Genomic DNA, 15639 nt, shown 5'->3' with positions numbered 1-15639 from the left:
AAATAACTTTGTTTCCATAATAACCATATAATTTCACATTATCTTTTACTTCATCTAAACAATAGTGCCATATATTTTACACATGAGTAGTCTGACAAAAAAGTTAGTGTAATTTCAAAATTTATTATAAAGATCAAAGTACTAAAAATCAATGTTTGTATTAGAGTGATCAAATCCGTTTTGACCATAATATAAAGATAAGTTATTTATATATATATATATGTATATAAAGTTAGGGCACTGAAGAGATCCTAGAGTCTGTAAGTATATATTGTTCTGTGTCACAATACTTGAAATACTAATATTAAATCAGGTTCCCTTAAATTCCTCTCTTTTTTGTCCTTTGAATAAATAATTCTAAATATATATTTTGAAAATAGCTCTATTTTTAATAACATAAATTATAATGCCAATATTTAAACTTAAGTATTTTAGAAACTTTAAAGAAAGAAAAAGTATTACTCAGCACCTGATTAGAATGTTGTACAATCTCCTAATATGAGCTGAATCACAGAACTAATTTAGGCTATGAAGAGACTAGAAACCACATATGAATTCATTGCCTTTGGGAGCTGACTTTTGAAGGTTGAGTTATTTTCAGTAGAATTCTGTATTTATGGAGAGGTGAGCAGCAGAAAGAGGCAGAGAGAGGAGAGAAGGAAAGAATAAAACAGGGAGAAAAACTTTCAGCATGGACAAAACTGGACACTGAGAACCAAAATCACACATTTTGTCTATATCAATATAACATTTTTTTTCTTTCTTCATTAGCATGATTTTTCTATTTTTCTGTTTTCATTAGTATTTTTTTATTCCAGGAATCAACTACCCTGCCAAATTATTTTGATTATTCATTATAGGAACTTCCAGAAAATCATATGAACCAAACTTTCAATGAAAAATATCAACAGGAAATTTACTCTGCCCTAAGGAAGACCCAGCAGTTGCCACAGGACAGGAAAAGGTCAATCCTCATCCCAATTCCTAAGATGAGTAGTACTAAAGAATGTTCTAACCAGCAGACAATTGTGCTCATCTCCCATACTAGTAAGGTTATGCTTAAAATCTTCCATGCTAGGCTTCAGCATTATGCCAACCAAGAACTTCCAGATATCCAAGCTCGGTTTAGAAAAGGAAGAGGAACCAGAGATCAAATTCCAACATTCACTGAATCATAGAGAAAGCAAAGGAATTCCAGAAAAACATCTACCTCTGTTTCATTGAATATGCTAAAGCCTTTGATTGTGTGGATCATAACAAACAGTGGAAAGCTCTTAAAGAGATGGGAATGCCAGACCATCATACCTGTCTCCTGTGAAACCTGTATGTGGGTCAAGAAGCAACAGTTAGAACCCTGTGTGGAACAGCTAATTGGTTCAAGATTGAGAAAAGGAGTATGACAGGTCTGTCTGTTGTCACCCTGTTTGTTTAATCTATATGCTGAGTGCATAATGAAAAATGACTGGCCGGATGCATTACAAGCTGGAATAAAGATATGCCAGAGAAACATCAGCAACCTCAGATATGCTGATGATACCACTCTGATGGCAGAAAGTGAAGAGAAACTAAAGAGTGTCTTATGAGGGCAAAAGAGGAGAGTGAAAGAACTGGCTTAAAACTAAATATAAAATAATAATAATAATAATAAGATCATGGCATCTGGCTCCATTACTTCATGGCAAATAAAAGGGGAAAAAGTGCAACTAGTGACAGATTTCCTCTTCTTGGGCTCTAAAATCACTGCAGATGGTGACTGCAGCCATGAAATCAGAAGGCGATTGCTTCTTGGCAGGAAAGCTATGACAAACTTAGACAGTGTATTGAAAAGCAGAGACATTACTCTGCCGACAAAGGTCTGCATAGTCCAGGCTATGGTCTTCCCAGCAGTCACATATAATTGTGAGAGCTGGACCGTAAAGAAGGCAGGGCACCAAAGAACTGATGCCTTCAAACTGTGATGCTGGAGAAGACTCCTGAAAGTCCTCTGGACATCAAGGAGATCAAAGGAGTCAATCTTAAGGAAAATCAACCCTGAATACTTGTTGGAAGGACTGATGCCGAGGCTGAAGCTGCAGTATTTTGGTCATCTGATGCAAACATACAGCTCATTGGAAAAGTCCCTGATGCTGGGAAAGATTGAGGGCAGTAGGAGAAGAGGGCATCAGAGGATGAGAGGGCTGGATGGTATCACTGATGCAATGGACATGAACTTGGGCAAACTTCGGGGGATGGTGAGGGACAGGGAGGCCTGACGCATTGCACTTCACGGGGTCACAAAGAGTTGGACATGACTGGGTGACTGAAAAACAACAAAAGATTCTTTGAATCTCTTACCTCAAAATCCTTGTCTTGTTGTTTCTGAGTCCTGGGCTATTGTATCATGATCCTTACCCAATCCTAATAAATCTCTCTCTCCTCTTTAAAAAATCTGCTTTAAACTAAGCTTCTAATCTTCAAAAAATTCTGACTTCACCTTGCCCTCTCCCAGACACTGTGAAATTTTTATGAAGTGTTTATTCCCCTCCCACAGTGAGGAGTAAACTTAGTTTTGACTTATCAAGAGATTGAATTTGTAATGTTTAGAAAACCAACGTTTTATAATAAAATTGTTTATCCATTAGTGAAATGGAAAAAGTCTATCATACTCAAAAAATGTACAATATTTTAGAAAAAAAAACTATAGGAATAAGCTCAAAAGGAAAGAAAGCAAAGAAAAATAAAGCAATTATGGAACTGGTGGAAAGGATCAGCAAATAGCAGTGTGAAACTTACCTCAGAAAAATTATCAAAAAGGTTAAACAAGAAGGCAGATGCTAGAAGTTTTCTTTGTGTAGGACAATCTGAAATGAAAATCTGAACATGTCATTTTCTTTCTTAATCTCTTCTGTGGCAAAAACACTAATTTGAAAAGATACTTGCACCCTCATGTTCAAAGGAGCATTATTTACAATTTCCAAGATATGGAAGCAACCTAAGTGTCAATCAATAGATAATAAATGAGATCTGATACACACACACACACACACACACACACACAATGGAATGCTACCGAGCCATAAAAAAAGAATGAAACTTTGCCATCTGAAGTAATGTGAATAGACTTGAAGGTCATTGTGCTAAATAAAATAAGTCAGCCAGAGAAAGACAAATACTGTATGATATGACTTATACGTGGAAGCTAAAATTATAACAAACTAGTGAATACAACCAAAAAAGAAGCAGACTTACAGAGACCAAACTCATGGTTAATTACCAGTGGGAGGTGGGGGTGATACAGGAATAGAGGAGTGGGAGCTAAAAAGAAAAAGAAAGAAAAATGTTACAGGCTCAAAAAAAAAAAAAAGAAAAAAAAAAAGAAACCTCCTCTGTGACTTCTAATTGTATTTAATAAAAAACAAACAAATTTTTAATATAACTTTAATGATTTTGTCTGGTGTGTGTTTTTTTTTAACTGTAACTTTCAAACTATAGTAATTATAATTATGTACATTATTATCTATGTTAGCTGAGTTATTTGTTAAATATCCACACAAACATTTTTTCAGTTCTTTAAATTTTCAACATGTAAGCACACAATATTGTATTTATCCACTCTGATATAGTTTAATATGTTTCTGTTATTAGAAAATAAGTTTCATAAAGGCAAATTCTATATTTCATTCATCATTACAATAATCAGTGCCATTATGTTACAGAAAATTGACTCTCATTTCAAGTAAAATAAATCTTACTCCAATTGTACTGTGGTTGCTTTTAAAACTGTTTTCAAGAACTGCAAAAGTTAATTGATGATGATGGAAGTCAGAATATAATTGCCTTTTTCTGGATGGTGATTCAGAAGGAACAGGGCACAAAGAAACTTTCTTTGTGTTAATAGAAATCCCTGTTGGTTTTCTATTTGTTATTGGTTACTTGGAAATATTCTTTTGTCAAAACTCATCAGATTTATATTTAAGGTTTGAATTTCATGGTATAAAATTTTTACTTAAATAGTAGGGGCAGATAGGACAAACGTCTTTAAAATAGTGTACCCTGGAACCAAAATATCACTTAAATCTTTCAATCCTTCATATTCATGCATTCAGAACATATTTATTGATTGCCTTTTTCACAGATAAGTGCATGAAGTACCTAAAGAGAGCCTGTGACTTTGTAAGAAACAGAGATAAAAGGGTCTGAAGTTGATTTTACTAGGGATGTTGGATGGAATGTTTCAGGTGGAAAGTCTAAAAAGGACAGAAACCTAGCCCTCCACTACATTTCAACTTGAGCACAAGGCAGCTTTTATTTTACCTCTTCTCCTGTATAAATAGCTGTTCCAAGATGGTTTTATGATTTTGTTTATTTATTAAATTGGGGAATAATTAAATACATAAAATGTTTTGTTTTCTTAAGACAAAAAAATTTTTTTAATCTATTGAACATTAGGCCCACTACTGCCCACCACTGTAAGTTATTGTTTAAAATAGCACATTATTTTTATTTTCAATATTGGTCTAATAGGCAAAGTACATTTCCAACCATTTTCCCCTTCCAACACTTATTCAATGTTCTAGCTTTATTGAACTATTTAAATGTGCAATCTCTCCATCTCTCACCTTGAGAACTTATCATCTGCTGGTAGAGAAATAAAGAGAATGTAGAGTGGAAGGAGTGATGAGGAGAAGAAATTGCAGCAAACACAAGAATTATAAGAAAGTTCAAAATAAATTTGCCAAACTGTGTATAAAGCTCAAGCCTATATCTTGTGTATGAATATAAAATTTGGACTGGTTATTCTTTCCATTAACTTTCATAATATAATATACTTCTCCTTCAGGACTAAATAGATTAATATATATTTGTCTGCATATTTCTATATACAGTCAGTTTTACATATGGTTGCATCTCCATAACTGCACATAAGACAGCACTCAATTATTTGTTAACTGAAAGAAGTAATATTTGCCATTCGATGTTATGAGTGAAAATATTGTCTTATTTTATAATTATCTCAAAGGGAGGACTGAAACTGTGGACAATTTTATTAGGGACTATGAATTAGTTACTGTTCTAAGTGTTTAATAACATTTTGAATGGTTTTCAAGGTTCAAAATATGTGAAATGGTTTTTAAATTTTCTGCAGAAAGGGTAATAGTAAATTGTTTAAAAGCTAATAAATCATGAAAAAGTTATAAAAGACAAAATTAAGTATCTAAGAATAGGAACTAAAAATTACAATATGTCACCAAAAACAAACATTTCCAATTTTAAAACAGTCCTTTTGAATGCTAAATTAAGTATATAATCTTACAGATACCTTATTAAGTAGTAAAAATATATATATGTCTTGCTAAGACCCTAAAGTTACCCTGAAATCTTCCTCAAAAAATAAAATTCTAAAAATTCAAATATGTAAATTTACGCAGAAAGATAGTAATGTTTGTGAAGGCATATGTCTTGGACATACTTATAAAAGTTACATTAAAAATTAGGGCTGCTAGTGACAAAATATGTGTGCTACGGATGATATTATTTTTTTTGTAAGATCAAATAGTAAATAAAACAAAAAGTACTTTGTTATGTTAGAACTTTTAATATTATCTCAGAACATTTTCCCAAACCTTTTCATATTTTATTATATATTACTATATTGATATATTTTTTGGTATAAATGTAATCAAATATTTCACTTATAAGATTAAAATTATTTTCATTTATTTTTATGTACTGTGATGCTTTATTTCTTATTTTTGCACATCTTACTGAACTTCTTTCACCAATGTAAATTGTACTCTATGTTTCATTCAATTTCACTTGTGCTACCACTGACCATATAGTGAGCCTCCATGGCACCTACTTCTTCATAGTATTTTGTTCACAACAGCATCAAGTGCAGTAAATAATCTTTCCTTTGACTTTGATATATAAAAGCCAGAAGCATCACTAGACTATTCACTGCTGTTGGAAGCAAATGCAGTGCCAGTCTAGTGGCAAGTAGCTGTTCTGTGTGCCTTCACTTTTACATCAAGTCATGGATAAAAGTTATAGTGGAACTGAGCTGAATAAAAAATTATGATGTATCCCCAAACACTGTGAATGAAGGGGATTCATTCCTAGATATCCTGAGAGGAAAAAGAGAGAGAATACATGTGCTCAGAAAAACAAATGAGCATATTGTTTAAGGAAGTGGAATGAAACTGCTTTGATTTTTGGTTCAGTACCTGTCATTTGTCAATAAAGTTGTTTAGAAATTCTTAATTTTTCTGAGATTATATATATCAAAGCATATATACCTATAATACCTTACATGTTTGTGGGAGGAATAGGAATTAAATTATGGGTTACATTATAACTATAGAATTATGAGTTATGAATTATGTGCTAGATAATCAAAGAAAAATATAATTTTAATTGAAAACAATAGAATGAAAGACCATTAATGAGAACTTCTAAAAATCTACTTAAAATTGTTATAACAAACTGCTTAATCTTACTGTGATTATTACTATCTTGTGTTCAGTTCAGTTCAGTTCAGTCACTCAGTCACGTACGACTCTTTGCGACCCCATGAACCACAGCATGCAGGCCTCCCTGTCCAACACCAACTACTGGAGCCTACTCAAACCCATATCCATTGAGTCGGTGATGCCATCCAACCATCTCATCCTCTGTCATCCCTTTCTCCTCCTGGCCTCAGTCTTTCCCAGCATCACGGTCTTTTCAAAAAAGTCAGCTCTTTGCATCAGGTGGCCAAAGTATTGGAGTTTCAGCTTCAACATCAGTCCTTCCCATGAACACTCAGGGCTGATCTCGTTTAGGATGGACTAGTTGGATCTCCTTGCAGTCCAAGGGACTCTCAAGAGTCTTCTCCAACACCACAGTTGAAAAGCATCAATTCTTTGGCTCTCAGCTTTCTTTACAGTCCAACACTCACATCCATACATGACTACTGGAAAAACCATAGCCTTGATTAGACAGACCTTTGTTGGCAAAGTAATGTCTCTGCTTTTTAATATGCTGTCTAGGTTGGTCATAACTCTCCTTCCAAAGAGTAACCATCTTTTAATTTCATGGCTGCAATCACCATCTGCATTGATTTTGGAGTCCCGAAAAATAAAGTCAGCCACTGTTTCCACTGTTTCCCCATCTGTTTGCCATGAAGTGATGGGACTGGATGCCATGATCTTAGTATTCTGAATGCTGAGCTTTAAGCCAACTTTTTCACTCTCCTCTTTCACTTTCATCAAGAGGCTCTTTAATTCTTCTGCGCTTCTGCTATAAAGGTGGTGTTATCTGCATATCTGAGTTTATTGATATTTCTCCCTGAAATCTTGATTACGACATGTGCTTCATCCAGCCCAGCATTTTGCATGATGTACTCTGCATATGTTAAATAAGCAGGGTGACAATATACAGCCTTGGTGTACTCCTTTCCCCACTTGGAACCAGTGTGTTGTCCTGTGTCCAGTTCTAACTGTTGCTTCTTGATCTGCAAACAGATTTCTCAGGAGGCAGATCAGGTGGTCTGGTATTCCCATCTCTTTCAGAATTTTCCACAGTTTGTTGTGATCCACAGTCAAAGGCTTTGACATAGTCAATAAAGCAGAAATAGATATTTTTCTGGAACTCTCTTTTTCGCTGATCCAACGGATGTTGGCAATTTGATTTCTGGTTCCTCTGCCTTTTCCTAATCCAGCTTGAACATCTGGAAGTTCACAGTTTATGTACTGTTGAAGGCAGGCTTGGAGAATTTTGAGCATTACTTTGCTAGCCTATGAGATGAGTGCAATTGTGCGGTAGTTTGAGCATTCTTTGGCATTGCCTTTGTTTGGGATTGGAATGAAAACTGGCCTTATCCAGTCCTATGGCCACTGTTAAGTTTTTTAATTTTGCTGGCATATTGAGTACAGCACTTTCACAGCATCATCTTTGAGGATTTGAAATAGCTCAACTGGAATTCCATCACCTCCACTAGCTTCGTTCGTAGTGATGCTTCCTAAGACCTACTTGACTTTACATTCCAGGATGTCTGGCTCCAGGTGAGTGATCATACCATCGTGGTATATTCATATGCATTAATTTATTATATCATGCAAACATATATATGATACACGGGGAGTATCAATTCAACTAACCTAAGTTATTACTATGTCAAGCATGCTGTTAGAAATTTGCAATATAAATATATGGTTCAAACAGTACCTGATCCCTCTGAAGTTTAAATATATTGGGGAAGAGAGGCACATGCCCAGATAACTGCAATGTGTACAGAATACTAGTACTGTGATAAAAGTGGAAACGAAGTGAGATTGTAAAGAGAAGGGAAAGATGCATTCATATATCATGTCCCTTGTTTATTTTATGTACATTATAAAGTAGAAACTGTGTAATTTTTATTGTTTTCATTTAGTTTAGTTCATTTCAGTTAAGTTGTTCAGTTGTTTTCACTCTTTGCAACTCCATGGATTGCAGCACACCAGGATTGCCTGTCCATCACCAAGTCCCAGAGCTTGCTCAAACTCTTGTCTATCGTGTTGTTGATGCCATCCAACCATCTCATCCAGTTCAAAAACAGCAATTATTTGGTGCTAGGCTTTCTTTAGAGTCCAACTCTTATATCCATATATGACTACTGGAAAAACCATTGCAAATGATATATTAGTTTGTAGTGACAGACTCTATATCTTCAGTCAGTTCAGTCACTCAGTTGTGTCTGACTCTTTGCGACTGCATCAACTGCAGCCTGCTAGGCCTCCCTGTCCATCACCAACTCCTGGAGTTTACCCAGACTTATGTCCATTGAGTCGGTGATGCCATCCAACCATCTCATCCTCTGTCGTCCCCTTCTCCTCCCGCCTTCAATCTTTCCCAGCATCAGGGTCATTTCAAATGAGTAGGTTCTTCACATCAGGTGGCCAAAAACACTGGAGTTTCAGCTTCAACATCAGTCCTTCCAATGAACACTCAGGACTGATCTCCTTTAGGATCGACTAGTTAGATCTCCTTGCAGTCCAAGGGACTCTCAAGAGTCTTCTCCAACACCACAATTCAAAAGCATCAATTCTTTGGTGCTCAGCTTTCCTTTCAGTCCAACTCTCACATCCATACATGACTACTGGAAAAACCATAGCCTTGACTAGACAGACCTTTGTTGACAAAGTAATGTCTATGCTTTTTAATATGCTGTCTAGGTTGGTCATAACTTTCCTTCCAAGGAGTAAGCGTCTTTTAATTTCATGGCTGCAATTACCTTCTGGAGTGATTTTTGAGCCCCCTCACCCCCCAAAAAATAAAGTCTCCCACTGTTTCCACTGTTTCCCCATCTATTTGCTAGAATGCTGGAGTGGGTGGCTGTTCCCTTCTCCAGGGGATCTTCCCAACCCAGGGATCAAATTCCTATCTCCCGCATTGGGCTCAGGTGGGTTCTTTACCAGCTGAGCCACCATGGAAGCCCCAAAATACTAAAGTGGGTAGCCTATCCCTTCTCCAGAGTATCTTCCTGACCCAGGAATCAAACCTGGGTCTCTTGCATTGCAGGTAGATTCTTTATCAGCTGAACTACCAGGGAAGCCAGTAGTAGTGTTATAGTGCACTTTTTTCTCTAAATGCATACCATTTGGAGATCACAGTTCTTTCACTGTTACCAATTTATACCTCACAAATATGTATTTCCTATCCTTTCTCTTTCCTGTAACTTCCATCTGTCATCTCATCATTTCCTGTAGACACCTCAGGAACAGCATGTTCACAAGCATACACATGACTTTTCTTATTTCCTGCCCAATATTATGGATACCAAAATATATCCATTACTGTATGTTTTTGCTCTACCACAGATAACATTATATATTCAGGAGTACAGTTATATGTGTTAATAGCTTAACATTTCACTGGGCACCATTTTTTCTTCTTTTTCTTTTTTTGGATAACCTTCAAAGTGATTTTTTTTTTCTTTTATTTTGAAATTTCAAAATATCTCTACAGTTTGTCTTTTCTATATGCTATGATTTGTAGGGCTTAACTTTGCCTCTAAATTAATCTTGGAATACCCCTCAGATTGACATCCCATTTATAAATCTCTTTTTCTTTTTTCTATAGATCATTTGCAACTCATGTGTGGTTTAACAAAATGTAGGTATATATCAAATCACACAGATAATTTTATCAATGTTTATTCCTTCCTGTTTAGGACTACATATGTTGACTATAAGAGTGCATTAATGAAGTTCTAGTAGATGATAGATAAGTGCTGGGTACATAGTTTATACCAAAGTTTAGGCAAGATTCAAGTTTAGAGAAAAAAATCTTCACTTCTGGATAGGATAAAATTAAAGCCATGTGGCAAATATGTATACTTACATGAATGTCAGGGACTTCTGGTGATTAATCTACCATATTATGGGTACCCCATAATCAGGTATGGTTATAAAATCATCTACTCACAACTAAAGCCTTTGGTTGCTTGGCCAGTCAGTATACACTGTGTATAAGACAAAAAGGAATGTAGATTGGCAACTGATCCATGGTATATTCTACATTCAATAGGATAGAACTCATTGACTTAATCACAACCGAGAAGTGGAGAATTACATTTTATTTGGTGGGAATTTTTAGGACTTCAAGCCTGGGAGACAGCATTTCAAGTAACCTGTAGAGAACTGTTTCAAGTAGGCAGAATGTGGAGGAGCCAGATTATATAGAAGCTTGAAATAAGAGACAGGTAGTCTGAACATTAAATGATTATTGTTAATTGAGGAAGACTAGATATTTCAAGTTAAGTTTAGTGATTTTCTATGCATGGGAAGAATCTGGGCTTATTGACATCATTTCTTTCATATGCATCTCAGCTCTCTGGTGGCAGCTTCATGTGATTTGATTTTTCACATGCTTAGTTCCTTGCTCACCACTATAGGGAGTGGAAGTATCTCTTGGCAGCAGCTCGATGGCTCCCAGATAGCAGGTGTTGTTCTTCCTGGGCTCATAAATTCACATTTCATGGGCTGGAATCCCTGATGGCTGTGACATCCTTATTTATTGATATGGCAGGAAATGCTCCCTTTCACAAACTCAAGCATTGAAGGTTTTTTATTGATTGCCAAGTGACACTTCAACTAATCAACAAACATTTTACTGTTTTATTAAGCTACCACAATTCATTCTGAGGTATGAATGTACTCATGTACTTCCTTCACCATAAGTGCAGTCAATTCTGGTCAGAATTGATGGTTTGTGGGACATCATAAAATGTAAAAAATAATTTATTTTTTAAGTCTCTGAATGAGAATCTAGAAGAAGCTTTTTGACCAGGTTAGAGAAGTTTCATCTGAACTACGCATCTATTACCACAAAACCAAATATAATCTTCTGCATGATGAGAGTGGTCTAATATAATCAACTGGTCACCAGAGGCTGGCTGGGCATTGGACTCTACTTGTGCTAGTCATCATATAGCAGTAGCAATAGCTGACCAGATTAGCCTTAATTAGGGGAAATGCATATTATTGAGCCAGTGTAAAGTCTCTATCCCTGCTACTATGGAGAGCTTGTAAATAAGTTCATTGAACAAATAGCAGGATAGATGGAGAATCTGGTTAAGATCCATAGGAAAGGTGATCTTATTTCACCTTATTATTGGAAGTCTACCTCTCTGCTCTCTTGAATTCTCTTTGGTACATCTCTGCATGGTATACAGATATCATACATTTTTTTGACCATTCTAAAAGGTTCATATAAGTAGTTATTTTACAGTTTATCTTTCAGTGATTTTCTAGTTTTATTCTTTCAAAGTCCGGACCAGCCAACAAAGCCCTTAGCTCCTGTGGATTAATTAGTGTAGATTCATGACTCAGACTATTTTTCCTTCCATATGAAGAGAAAAATTAGATGTAAGGACCAAAATGTCTGTCCCTTATGGCTAATATCTTTCATAGCCATTCTTGAAACTGCTGTAATGCAGTAGCCATCCACCTTGGACTGGTGTCGGTATACTGTGAAGACCCAATTATAAACCACAACTGTGCTTTTCCTTCCTTTTTAAACTGGACAAGGGGAATTCTCCATGAAGTCATCAGTGTTGGTTGAAGACTTGCAACAAAGCAATAAGAGCAGACATTATAGGGATCTGAGCTGATTGTATTTTATATAAATGTTTGCCTCTGAACCTGCTTAGACATTATCTCAGATATATAATTTCCATTTATAATGAAAGTTTTGGTGCAAGCCTGACTTTGATTCAGGATCAACTTATGATGAGTAGTTCTAGTCTCATGGTATCCCACAGTCAGACATTCAAGAACTATCAGCATCTAGTCACAAGCCAAAGGCTGCACTTCAAATGGAGAATAGTTGTTAACATGGGAAATAATAAAACATTAGGGATTTGGGCTACGATTATCCAACTGAAGTTTGCCAGTATTTCATAGATCATTCCTATCTGTCACAGGCACTTTCAATGCTTTCTGGCCTGAAGATGATAAAGCTTATAGTGGTTTTATGTTGTGTCAACATAGCTAAGCTGAAACTGTTTTCCAAAGGCATTTTCCTTGTATGATTTTTAGTTAGATTTGGCCCCAAGAGAAATTTTTGTGAGATTTGAAGTAGAGAAGGAACGCGGTCATTATACTCTGAATGTTGACACGGTGTGCCAGGTACCACTGCAGTTTGTGTACCTTGTCACTAATCTGCTGGTTCACATTGTTGATGTAGGACAGCAGCCAAGCCTGCAGCTTCTCTGGCTTCTGTCAGATTTATTTCTTTTCAGTATTACTTAGCCCTTAGCTAGGTATATGTTCAGTTTTATAGCAAAGAGTGCCATCTTCCTTTATAGGTCACTTGCATTGTCAGGGTTTTCATCAATAAGAAAAAGACATGGATTATTGTCTTCCTAGGTTCCAACTTGTTCTAATGAATTTCTATTTGTTATTACTTCCCCTGATTCAAGATCAGGTTTTTTTCCTCACTTGACAATCCTGCAGACCTATAAGTTATCCCTCTCCTCTGTAATACTCATATCCAAATATGGCAGTGTGACTTTTAGACGATTCCCAAATATTTCCACCTGTATTTTTCTCTAGTGTTCTAGGCCACAGGTATCAGTTGTGAAGTCTGAACACGCTTAGGTTCATCTTTGTTTTCATATTCCAATTCCTTGGACTTACCAGATGGCGATAGCGGTAAAGAAATCACCTGTCAATGCAGAAGACGTAAGAGATGTGGGTTCCATCCCTGGGTTTGGAATATCTCCCGGAGGAGGGCAGGGCAACTCACTCCAGTATTCTTGCCTGGAGAATCCCATGGACAGAGGAGCCTGGTGAGCTATAGTCCATAGGGTCACAAAGAGTAGGACACAACTGAAGAAGCTTAGCACACACACACGCATTCCAATTCCTTCTAGGAGTTTTAAGTACTGAAAAGAGTATGCAATCCCAGATAACCTTGTGATTAAATATCATTAACAGTATTTTGTGATAGATTGAAAATATCTATATTTCTACTGATTTCTTTTACTTAAGTCATTGACAATTATTTGCATTTCTGTTTTGATAATATTATATTCAAATATCAAAATAATTGTAGTTTTTGATTGAATATTAATACATTAGCTGAAATGAAAACTAAAAGAGATGCTCCAGGGTTAATAATCAGTTATGTTTATTTTAAAATTCTGAAACCTTAGAATGTAATGTAATTATTCAGTAATTAGTTTCAAGACAGAAGTTGTATTCTGTAGATGTGTTTTTGGCTATACTGCAGTATATTGCCTCATTTATATTTCTTATATATTTAATGAATTTAGAAAAAAATGAATAATTACAGACATTTGAGGATTTAATACATCTTCTTTTGTCCTCACAGTATCAATCCCAATAGTTGGTAACAGCTTGCAGAAGAATATTAAAGCCCAGAGAGATGATAAAAGAAAGAGCTACAAACTTTGGTCAGTTCATTATTATATTAAAGTTTAAGTAAAACATAAATGACAGATTAAGAAACCTTTAGACCTAAATAATTATTCTTTAAGATTTAAACAAATATAGTTCATTTAAATACTTCCAGATAGTTTTGGAAGTGCTATTAAAATTTCTTTTTGCTAATTGCTTTTATTTCTTTCCCACTTCAAATATAATATGATTCTTGAACCCAATTCTTGCACATTGGTTTTATCTAAATTCCTGAAGGATACTATTGCCAATTACTGGATAATGGAATTTATATTACCACATCATTTCTGACATTAAATATTGTTCCTTGCACTATTAACATGTTTCTTGAATTCCACCAAAATGAATAAAAACACAATAAACATAAATCTAATATATTTAACACATTGATTTGGCAGAATCCATCAAGCATTTGGAGTTTACAGATGAAATTCTGCCATAGCAACTCTGTAACAAAAATAATATTCCTTTTTCTGATGTTTGGCTACAGAAATTATTTTCTAAGCTTCACCTTTCTTTCCAACCCTTGGTCTGCATGTCTAGACAGGCCACTAAGAAAGTATACGTGGAACTTGGGCACCAATGGGAAATTGAACAATTGCAGATCTCCAGCCAGCATTAGAACCTTTCTCCCGTCTGGCTCTCTAGCTAGTATTAAAGCTTAATTCACTCCCTCTGCTTTGCCCAAGCCAGTCCAGATCTGCTTGTGTTAGCTGTACTCTTTCCTTTTCCTATGATTTGTCACCTACTCTGACATCTGAATCAAATTTTGGAGGGAGTCCATCCGCCTTATCCTGAATACTCACAAAACACTCAAATATTCAGCTTCAAATTTAGGCATAAGTGTTTTTAATGGTTCTTCTTATATCCTGTCTCTTGAAATATGTTACACTGGCTGTTTTCCCATGCTGCCAACACTAGACCCATGCAATAAAGCTGTTATTTCCTGTCTTCCTTCTCTTATTCCAGAAGGTACAAAGATAGGCTGCTGCTGCTGCTGCTGCTAAGTCGCTTCAGTCGTGTCTGACTCTGTGCGACCCCAGACGGCAGCCCACCAGGCTCCTCTGTCCCTGGGATTCTCCAGGCAAGAACACTGGAGTGGGTTGCTATTTCTTTCTCTAGTGCATGAAAGTGAAGGCACTTAGTCATGTCTGATTCTTTGCGACCCCATGCACTGTAGCCTATCAGGCTCCTCCTTCCAAGGGATTTTCCAGGCAAGAGTACTGGAGTGGGTTGCCATTGCCTTCTCTGACAAAGACAGGAGTACTCTCTTATTTTTAATGTAGACATTTTAGCTAGCTCTTTTATGGACTCGATACCTAATGACTCCCCCCAAGGTTCCACCTTTCCCTACAGAACAGTTATGGATGTATTTATTAAACAAAATTTGTTTCTCTGCTTAAAGAGTTGTGGTGACGTCTCACTTATGTGAGTGTGTATATCTGTGTATTTGTACTGCTATACAAATCCTGACAGACATTAGAAAGCACTTCCTTATTTGGGTGTTTCTATCAACACCACTGTTTGTCTTTTCCTTGTATTTAAACAAAATTCTTTAGAGATTTAAGATATTTTTATGAAAGCTTTGTTCTTCTTGTCATATCAACACGTAATTTATGTCTGTGCTGTGATTGTTATTTCTTTTAGTTTTTTGCTCTTATCTAGGACATAGTTTAACAAAACTGTGATCTTTTATTCAATAATCTGTGTACATATT

The sequence above is a fragment of the Giraffa tippelskirchi genome, chromosome 6 (assembly GCF_054371585.1).
Source record: "Giraffa tippelskirchi isolate mGirTip1 chromosome 6, T2T-mGirTip1v1.2.pri, whole genome shotgun sequence".
In the NCBI taxonomy this organism is placed as follows: Eukaryota; Metazoa; Chordata; class Mammalia; order Artiodactyla; family Giraffidae; genus Giraffa; species Giraffa tippelskirchi.
Note: the sequence above shows the minus strand (reverse complement) of the source record.